At 34.6% G+C, this 11,436-nt stretch overlaps 1 long non-coding RNA gene across 1 annotated transcript; it reads right to left on the bottom strand.

The window, feature by feature from the left end:
* Positions 1–5,912: 5,912 nt before the first annotated feature.
* Positions 5,913–11,134, bottom strand: LOC124304324 (uncharacterized). Its single transcript, XR_006908148.1, has 2 exons — positions 8,716–11,134; positions 5,913–8,013 (listed from the first exon to the last, which is right to left on the bottom strand). It is a non-coding gene; the product is annotated as an uncharacterized LOC124304324 (long non-coding RNA).
* Positions 11,135–11,436: the final 302 nt, after the last annotated feature.

The following is an 11,436-nucleotide window of genomic DNA, read 5'->3' as shown; positions in this document are numbered from 1 at the left end:
TTGTAACTATCTTAAGGATACGTAGTAGTCCTGCCTTTACCGACCGAGCAAATTTATTCTTTCTCTTCGTATATTTAATAAGCAAATGATCGGAAACCGTTCAAATTTCGACGGTACACCGCTCTCTTGTAGCAGACTTAAAGAAAGTTACTAATATCCCAAAAATCATCAAAAAATGTGTAGTTTTTTTGAAATTTGTAACTTTATATATCTCCGTATTTTTGCATATCCCGCGTTTCTGGGGCCATGAAATCCATGGACGAGATACTGTCCGCCATTCCGGAAGGAATGAGGAGTGAAATGTGGGACTATTTTCGAAGTTATATATAATAACTTCGTGAAAAAAAGACGCTCAGCTTGGCGTTTTTTGGTTGAGGTGGTCACCACAGCATGAAATGGTGCTTCGGTAAAGCTGCGTCATTTGCATTTTCGTGTTGATCATATTAATTACCAGACAGCTTTGAAATATTAAAAATTAGTGGAATATATGAAAAACACAGTGTTGTAAATATTTTTGTAACTGAATCCTTGAATCATAATTTAAGATCGAAATTAAGCTGAAAATTCCTTAATATTAATTTTCCTCAGTTTCAAAGCGACTTTTTCAAAAACCGATTTTCAAGAGGGTGTATCTCAGTAGTGAACAAAGATTTTGCAGATTTTGTACGTGACATGCAAGATTCAATCTATTAGTTTCAAGCAAAATCAAGTTTTTGGAAATCGATCAACGCGTTCGAATTTTAATCACGTTTCAAATCTGTCCCGTTTTTTTGGCCCACCCTGTATATATTTCAGTGGTCCCTGCGCAGAGTCACGTCATAGAGTCATGGAAATATAGTACGCGGTCTTGCAGCGTCGCTGAAGCCCAGATCGAAGGACAGAGCTAGCCTCACAGTGGTCCTCTCTCTGTCGCACTGTCACCAAAGTGGCGAGCAGCCGTAACATATGTCATAAAACCACATATTTTTTTGATGATTTCCAGGATATTAGTAACTTTTCTGAAGTCCGCTACGAGAGAGCGGTGCAGGAAGATAAAGCGTCAATTTGCTCGGTCAGCAAGGGTAGGAGGTTAGGGTATGTATCCTCATTATAAAAAAAAAAAAAAAAATAGTGATACTCAGCAGATTGACTGCATATGCGCGAGATTTGTCGAATTTTCATTTAGGTTAACCACCTCAAGCATCATCTGTCAATCGCGAGTTATGGAGGTTATGTTCGCGATTTAAATTTTGTTAGATTAAGTAGATTTCGAACAATTGATGCAGTGATTCGGAAAGGCTTGGCAACTATTATTATTTACTGAATGACGACCGATGATTGCTTCGAGTCATCACAACAACATAATCTTAATTCGCCACCCGACGCGGAAGAGTTTGACATCTCATGCCCAGTTTGATGTCAGTTGGCTCCCCTGTCTTGCAAACAAAAATGTTGCCGTGCTACGTTCTCGCGGACCACCAGATTTCAATTGTCTTGCGCATGCGCAGTCGGTCGAAAACTTGATAAGTTTCACCGTTTCCTCTGTGTATATTTACTAATCATAAGTCTACAAAACGGAATGAAAAGTTATTAAAACCGGCAATGATGGTTAAGCTAATTGAATACCCTACAATCTAGAGTATTGAAATAAGAATAAAATCTAATAACACGTTGACCGTTAATCGGAAACATAAATTAACCATTGAACCGTAAGTGAGAGTGTGTATTTTATAGTTCCCGAAAAAGACTGATGTCGAAAAGAATTCCCAGGTCAAAATGAAATGTGACAAATTTAGTGTCCTGTGGTAGCGTCGTCAAAATAAGAGAAGCTGGTTAGTAAAAGTCTTCGTGGCCTCTCCTTTTTTCTCTGTCCTTATTTGCCGTACGTTTTACGTACGTCTCTCCCTCTCTTTCTATATCTCATTCTTCACGACTGCCTGCGTCGAGTGTAATTCTGTTTCTTACAGTCCCACCGTTTCACGGCATGCAGCAAAATTACGTGTGAATGTGTGCAGGTATGTGACCTGCGTGGGTTTAAAAGGGACGCGGAGGTCGAGGGAAAACACAGACGAGGACGGACGCACAGCATAGACACGGACACATGGATAGACGTATAGACACAAGAACGTGACATAGAGACACGCGTGAAAACACGTATGTATGTACAAAAATAACTGCCTGCTCCGCGACACGCCCAAATCGCGTTAAGGATGTGTCGGACCTACAGTCTAAACACGAAAATGGTAAGTCCGAGGTTCGGAAGCTTACAAGACTAAAGTCAATCGAGTTAAATTTGGTTCAAATACGATATCCCCTCAATGTTGGCACAATTTTTGGATCAACGAATTTGGTCTGAAAAAACTGGAATTACATTAATTTTAAAGCAATTAAACAATTGGTCGAATTTTCTGATGCTTGATACATGTAATTTACTATATTGTGATGAATTATGAGTAGTTTCGTTCGAAAACGAATTCTCTATTATTACTCATCAATGGAGAGGAATTTTTCTGTACAGGTTCATTGCAGAAATGATGCATCTGTAAAATCATTGTAGCTTATTATTAAGGCGGCTCGTTAGCTAAAAATTTATACTTTTCAATAATTTAATTTTCAGGTAGTTGTACTTTGCAAGTATTTGGTTAGCTATTATTATACTCGTAAGATACGGAAATCACTCCAGAAGTGTAAGAATAGTGAAATTCAAAACGGAAGTCGAAATATTGACCCGTAATGTCAAAACTCTTAAAAATGAAGTTGAAAATCTAGTATGCATTCGTTAGATTTCACTCTACTATGGTTCATTTTATTCAGAAAACTATTTTCTACAAATCTACTGCAACTGTTTTTTTCATCACATTGATTGAAAACAAAAATTAACCTCAGTGAATTTGCAGAAATTATTATATTTTATTTTCTATTCTTGTATTTTTAGCGAGATTTCCTCAGTTTACGGATACAATAATTTGACATGTACTCAACGTACGACTATCTCGTAATGAAATTAACAAAAAGCATCGATTTTTAGCGAACCAACTGTCTTACGAATAGCGAAAAAAGGGGAGTGGTTGCTGCACGCTTCAAAATCCAAAAAACATGCGTATTTTTGATTTGCAGAAGGATTCATATCCAACGCCCCAAACCTAAGATTTTGCGGAATGCATTTCTGATTCAAAATGATGATATCAAAATATCAATTATAAATTCAGAATATGCAGTCGGAAAAAATTCTTCTAACCTTGATAGAAACAAAAATAATTTATCTGAATACGAATCTGTTCTACAATTAACTTGGTGTGAGCGAGAAAACTCAATAAGTTTTTATTTAGAATAAACAATTTTTCCAATAGTTTTGTATCGAAATAGATCTTTTTTCTGCGTGGAAATAATTGTATTAAAACATATTAGCACGGTCCAAAATTAGTTTCTAGCAATTTGCAGATTATCGATTCACAAACGAAATCATTCTTGATCCATTGAAAATAAACAGAACACAATTTCGGCACTAAATGAACGGACTAAATGTGACCAATTTGCGTATTATGATTCTTAATTGAAGTTCATCTTTATTTGAATATGAGGGTTCTCGCTGTTTCTTTTTTATCTGATCGAAAAGAGTTTGACAGAACTCAACTCAATTAACTTGAGTTTGTTTTTTCTGCACCCTGATTACATTACCTGCATATGGGATATTTTTTTTTTCTGTTACCATATGAAATATGCCACGTATTTTGTATAGCTACAAGCATGAACTTCCGCATACATTATACCTATAATCTACCTACTTATATGTTACACGTAATCTTTATAACGAGTATTGCTGGAGCACAGTTTAAATATTAATCTAGGTTAATCTTACTGTGTTCATTTTTCAGTCGCGATGTCGTAATGAAACTTATCTGTATATTTTGAAATTACCTAAAAAAAAAACGCCTAGTATATTACAAACTTATTATACCTTCCCTACATCTTGATTAAATGATGTATAAACAGTGCTATCATATTGCGTTGCGAACAATATATATATATATATTTATTATAAATGCGAAATAATCGCTTCGCGTATCAGAACCCCTATTTAATTACGATCAAGGATGCTATACTTATTTGTCGTCACAGCTAATGACAATATTTGTTTTCTGCTTTACAAGGACGATCATCGCTAATTTTCGACTAAGTCCGAAAACATAGATTATGTAGTTTAATTTGAAAAAAAAAAAAAAAAAAAACAGTCATAACATTGATCGTCGATTATGGCTACTTTGAACGTGATAATTACACCACATAAGAACAATTTTCAACTGGTACTTGAAGTAATGGAGAAAAGCAGTTTGAAGATTTTTATGGTTCATTTTTTTCCGGGTTCTGATTTTTAATCATAAGCGTAAAATTTTCGTATTTTAATCGTTGCGTTCAAACGAAAGTGAACATTTTCCATGTATTACAAATCTCATTCGGTTTAAGGATTGTTGAGTTGACTCCTAAAACGAGTTCACAACAACATTAAGTGCCTACCTATGTACAGTATTTGTATATGTATAGATGCATTAGGTAGAGTATTTTTTTTTGCGTATCACACGTATGATGTACAATCTTGTTTAAGAATAAATTTCGTACACACGATGTCATATTGCGATTTTTTACCGCTTTTGAAACAGGCAGCTTTTGTTCCACTTACGATAAAATGAACTCATAACTGTATGAAAAAGTAATTCGATAGGACAATTATATTTCATGGTGGGCCATTTCAAATTACGAAATTTCTTCAAAGAGATTTGTCACGTCTCGTTTCACAATCATGTTTAAGAATCCCACAGATTTTAAAGAGGAACGTGAGTGTCAATACATTTTTTTCAATCACAATGGCCATTTTTAAGATTGGACTATAGGTTTGTAAGAATGCGCGCGAATCAACCAAAGATCAGCGACCAAATCATTTTCTCGGAGCAAATAACTATTTTGCTGACCATAAAGTAGATGAATAATTTCCGTGAATTTAGCCAAACTTTGGTTGATCGGACTCAGCGGTTTTCTACGTCTGTTGGTAAGTAGAACAAGTACAAATCGCACTTCCTAAATCCCCCTTCATTTAGGCAAATGTATTAACATTTTTCAACCAACACCTGGTTAAAAAATATATAGTCAATGTCTCGAAGTCTCTGAATCAATGCGAAGTGTGACTTTCCCTGAATTTGCAGGACACATAAGCGAAATGATCTAGTGCATACGTATCAGAATGAAAATGTATCGTTGCTTTGATTAAATTTGTCCGTGATGTTCTTACAATTTAATTGCAAAAGGAAAGATATTGCGCTCGAAGATTTGTTTAAAAATACGAAGGCAGAAAATACTGGATACGTTGACGAAAAGATATTGATGCTTCATTGCAAATCCCTTTAAAATTGTGAAAAATTTACCATTTTCTAAATGACTATTTTTTTTTTACAATATTGGATTCGTTAAATATTTAATTTTACAATATGGAACCGATATAGGTTATGATCAACAAATAGCGATATTGAGTTTTAGTGACTTTGTGGAAAACAGTTTTCTAATTAAACTCAACCACTGTGGATGAAATCGAATGAATCCAATGCAATCTGACCATTTTGCAGCGATTTGAATCGAAATATCGATATCCAAGCTTCTGTTTATAATTCCAGTGTTTTCTGGTTCTGTATTATCAACAAGATTTTCGCAGCTTACGAATATAATAAATTTATAAATATCGAATGTACGAACATATCGTGATAAAATTAGAAAAACGTATCGATTTTCACGCAATCAATCTTTTTAAGCTGTGATTTACGATCAGAAGAGAAGAAAGTGAATAAGAAAGACAGAAAGACGTGCAGGGTGCAATGTGCAGTCTGGGGGAAAAAATGGTGGAACACCGATTACGTTTATAATACTTAATTTCACGAACTCGGCGGTTCATATTATTCAAACATAAGTTTATTCATACTGTGTCAGTATATTTTATATCCAAAACGTAACATTGTCATTCATACAAATTAATAAATATATAAATATATAATATATTTGGTATTTATATATGTATATATATATGTATACAATATAATCTTAACTGTTATTGCTTCAATTTTTACATATTTCAAACAGGGCCAGTAAATGAAGTACCGCACAACTATAAGGTTTATATGCATCGTATAATATTTATAGTGTATTACGTGTGTTTGTATCTATATAGAATAAACTTGGCGTTGTGTTTTTGTATTTCAATTGGCTAGCACGAAATCTTATTAAGTACGATTTTTAAACGTTATATTTAGAAAATTATTGCATTCAGCTTGTATACAAGGAATATTCATCGGTCCCCTCTCTTCAAGAAATATTCCCCGTACATGTACTTTATGGGATTGAACGAAAAGAGTTACATCGGATATTCGTCTACAACGTGTGTTGTGCAAAATTTGTGTTTTATCGTCTTAAAACCGGCGTGTAGAAATATATTCACAATAGAATATGTTTGACGTATTCCATCGCATTTGTATTAATTGTAATTCAAACATTTCAATTGCTGAATTAATCTATTCCGTAGAATTTTCACCGCACTTAAATCCTCGACATTGAATGTCCAGAGGCGTTCCTCTTATTTCAGCGTTTTTGATGCTCTAGTTATCGGAACCTTAGGTTTCGCTGCATAATTGGCGCAATGTAAGAATTTAAGAATTTTTACTGCCAAAAATTACCATCGCAAATTTAGTATTTGCAGTATTCCGTCCATCTTGTATCATAATCTATGTGGTATCGTAAATCTTGTATATATATATTACATATAAAATCAACTAACGATTAAAAATTTTTGCTCAGGGCAATGATGCTTTCTGGAACCTAGTATTATTATTGCTACCGTTGAATGATATTAGCGTTTTTTTAAACACGATTCAATCTGATGAAATATATTTCATTGCAAAACAATCCATTAGATACCTATAAATATACTTGTGCAAATATTTGAGAGCAACTATGATAATGGATTGAATCATCGGGCTCTGTAGCATCAACATATTATCTTTGTACATTTCTATGTAATTAAACAATGTTTGCGAATCATCGTTGTTCGGGTTAATTGGTTGATTGGTGGTATCGATTGATTATTATTGGCTGAATGTTTACCCCCAATCCAATTAGTTTGCACGAGTATTTCCTAATCTGGCTGAACCAAGTGCGATTTAAACTTGAGGGCGTTTGATTACACGATAGAAATCACTTGCTTCATGACAATACGTATGTAATCAAAGATAATGAAAATTGTAGCTTGTTGTCTCCCAAAATGGCAGATGAATACTTGCATACATGTATTATACTACATAAACGAATTGTGCATGGCATGAAATTTAGAGTTGAAACAGCAGATTTGAAGAAAATGATTGATATTGTGTTACTCGTGTATTATAAGCGTCAAATTCAAGAAAAGATTATTACCATTTCGTTATAGACGAGCAACTTTGGAGTGAGATTTTTTTGAAGAATATCAGAAACCATTAAAGAAAAAGTAAATCATCACCCTTTTCAGCATTGGATTTGGTTCTTTGAGTGCTGCAAGAATTGCTATGTGTAGGACGTTGTGCAATCTTTAAAATAGTTTTTATAGATAACATTTTTCCACATTTTACATTAGTAAAAGGTACGTCATATTCGTCTATTCTAATCTTCTGATTTCTACTGAATTTTATCGCTTCTTGTATAGAAACATTCTATCAACATGATTTGATCCGATAAATGTTAAGAACCAATTGAGAATCGATAATTCTCATTTATTTCAATTAGCAGCCCTCGTGTTATGTCTGTGTGAGTGTATGACATTGAATTTCGTACCATACTTGTAAGTGTACTGGTGTTATTTTGATTAAAATTGCTAATTCTTATGCAGGAATTTACCTAGACGTTTTCCTGAAAGGACCTGCCATCGTCTAGCTTATATGTGTTGCCAGTTTCGTAAAAATTTTACTAGCATGGTGGACAGAGTGACTGATGTGTAAGGAATCATGGCTGCGCCGTGAGCCTACCCTTTTTATCCCTTTGAAGGGCACATTTTTCTACTTAACAAATTTAGAAAATCATAGATCATCTCTATGTTTTCGAGGTTACTGATTACGATTCAGAAGTTAGAATTACGAAATTCAAAATGGCGGATGTTTCCTGAGATTTACAACATTTTTTTTTTAAATAGCATATGGATAATTCTGAAAAAATTTATTTCATTAAACTGTGTATGGAAAATATGTAAAAGAAATTTCAGAGCCTCAGCTATCTACGTTACAAAGAGAACCCTTTCTTTCAACGAGTTTTTCGTGTTAATTGTTTATAACAAATATATAAATAAGTATTAATACAAGGGAGGTTTTGCGTAGCAAAACATACTTTGATGAGGGGTTGAAACATGGTAATTTGCAGGATTTTTTTAACGACGATCAATAATCAGACTATGAAAACGATGGTAACGATGCTGACGTCGAGCGCATTTTATCTGACGAGGGTGGGGGTAACCTTCAAGGGTTTGCGTCTGGGGAGAGCTTTGCCGGTAAGGTAGGTGTTTCTACGCAGAACCCCCGTGTATTAAATGAACGTATTATTGCAATTTTGCATCAAATTTTAATGATTTAGACACCCAAGAGTCCAATAAGTATTTACATGCATACAAAATATGCAAAAATATATTAGAAATACGAAAAAAACGGAGACTGAATAAGTGAGGCATATACGTTTCACTGTCCATCAAGGGGTTAATAGGTGAGAGGTTATGGTTAACTGTTACTTGTCAATCGGTTGATTCTAGGGAATTTCTTCTTATCAGTGAAAGTTTGTTTCAGGCTACGTGCATGGATATCAGCGAATCAAAATTGAGCAAGTTGAATTGCGCGCGCTACGGGTAGATCCTTGCAAGAAAACCTTGCAGTATAAAAAAACAGGTGCACCGTAGATTTATAAAATATAGCTCAGCAATGTATACAGTCTACACCGGAAGACGATTAATTGTTTTTCGCACACCTGTTCTCAGTGTATATAAGGTTATAAATATGTAGGTATTCCAAGTTATTTCATTATAATTGGCATTTACACTTCGTAACTTGAGCTGAAACAGAAATTAAAAAATACCTCATTCAGTGTGTGAGAGCATTTTTGTTGAGCTTTCGTAAATTTAAAAAAATGTCATAAATGAATAAATTTACATAATACCTACTTTCACTAATAGCGAAAATTGCAATTGACGAATTAAAGAGATAGACAGGCAGGCTGATTCACGTATTTTTTGCTAATTTTTTATCTGTACACCGTATGCTGATGAAACAGTTGCAGATGATCGAATGCTCTCCAATTGCTACTTCGGTAGTTTGGTAACTCGAATACAGGGCTACCAATTCTAATTGGCAATGAAGCTACATCCTTTGGATAATAGGCGGACATATTGTGATGAACGGGTATGATTGTATAACATGTCGATCAACTATCAAGCGGTTCAAACCTTGATGCACCAAGCTTCGTGAATTGCTATTTCAAGTTCTTGTATCTGCAGAGATGAAACGGTGAAACTTAGCAGGCTGAGTGACTGCGCCTGCGAAAACTAATAGAAGTCCATTGCTCTGACAGATCGTACCACGGCAATATTTTCGTTCGCAAGGCAGGGGTGCCAACTTACTAGAAATGGAAGATGAGATTTTAATCTCTCCCGTATGAAGTGCGGAATTAAAATTATATTGCTGTGATGACTCGTATCAATCATCGGCCACTAGTCAGTTGACGAAAAATGTTTGCTAAGCTTTTTCTTAAGGCTGATATCCACTATTTGAGACCAGCTTAGCCTCAAAAATTAGCATCACTTACATAACCTTGGAAAACTACGTTTGACAGCTGTGGCTTAAGGTGGCCAGTCTGTATTAAATTCCGAATACCCCGCGCATGCGCAATCTGACGCTCAACCTGCTAAGTTGCACCGGTCCTTATTGCTAATGTCTGTGTTTTGGCACGTAGATGACTTGCAAAATATCTCAACGAAGTCCTAGTTCAGAAGCTGGATGATGCAGCTCCCTGTTATTCAAGCGAGCTTTTAGGAATGCTTCGTCATTTGTAATGGAATTATATTAAAAATCAAATTCGGATCGTTCGGAAAAATACGGCTGTGAGCATATTGGAAAACGGGATAATCGTATTATATGAATTACTCTGTGGTATTCCAGAAGGTTGAAAGAATGCATAATAATCTTCACGTATCTTTAGACTTTTTTTATATAATAATGTTATATGTATATTATAATCAAAATTGGCACCATCGTAACCCTAATTATTAACACTTAGTAGGTTTTACAAGTACTTTCCATGACTATTGACAATCCTGCCTAAGCACGAACGAATCGCAAACGAGTATTATCAATTTCCGATACGTCTGAAATTGATGTATACTTATAAGGAAGTTTCGGGAATTTGATCAATCTAGTAGCGCATATCAGTTTTCGTTGTTACGCGTGTCAAACTTGTAGTCATGATAGCGCAGCATGATTTTAAATTTCAGTAAAAAGTTTTCATAATTATTTCAGCTGCTTTCTAAGGACTCATAATCCTAATACAACAATAACTGTTCTCTTGATTATTTTAGTTCGTACATCACTAAAGTTTCACTTGATAGTGTGCATGTTGGATTATTGAAACTATATCGAAGTTCAATATGATACTGTTAATATATTGACCGAATCCATCTCAGTTAGAGCAGGCCGGAAAACGTAATGTTGCAGGATTCTTCGAAACTGAAATATGATGTTTTCTGAGGTAAAAAAAAGGAACTCATATTTTCTTGTTTGGCTAAATAACATTTTTCCCACTAAATTATGACTGTTCGAATATTTACGTGCTCGCTAAAAATCTTACAGTAAATCGAACGAATTTTTTCTTGAACACGCTATATCTATGGAATGGATTAACGCAATTCCAAGTTTCTGGTCTCATTTTGTGAAGTTTTTGGCGTTCTTTCAAAGCCCACGATGAAACTAAAAGATTTTTCAAAATTATCAACATGATGACTTTTTATAATAATGGAGAATCGAACTACGTACGATGTCGGAATTCTAGACCATATTTCTATTCAGTCAAAGCACCAAAGGGTCTAGCGTAAAACATCGACGAACTTCCTAATCGAGAATTTATTTCGGTAGACAAGACATTAATTACATGTCAAATAGGCGAACATTCCGAGAACCGGTGTTACGGATTCAGAACATTTAAGCATCCAGGCGTAGAAGTGTAAGAGACTTTTCAACTATCGTTTCATTAGAAATTGCTACATAATTAATGCCTTGTGTAATGAAATAAACTCTTAATTACAAAGTTCTTCGATGTTTCGCGCTAGACCATTTGGTAGTTTAGCTGAATAGAAATATAGTCTATATAGAATTCGGACATCGAAGGTTGTTCGATTATCTATTACTTCAGCAGTCCAGT

Source organism: Neodiprion virginianus, chromosome 5 (assembly GCF_021901495.1).
Source record: "Neodiprion virginianus isolate iyNeoVirg1 chromosome 5, iyNeoVirg1.1, whole genome shotgun sequence".
NCBI lineage: Eukaryota > Metazoa > Arthropoda > Insecta > Hymenoptera > Diprionidae > Neodiprion > Neodiprion virginianus.
This window is presented reverse-complemented; position numbering and strand designations above follow the sequence as displayed.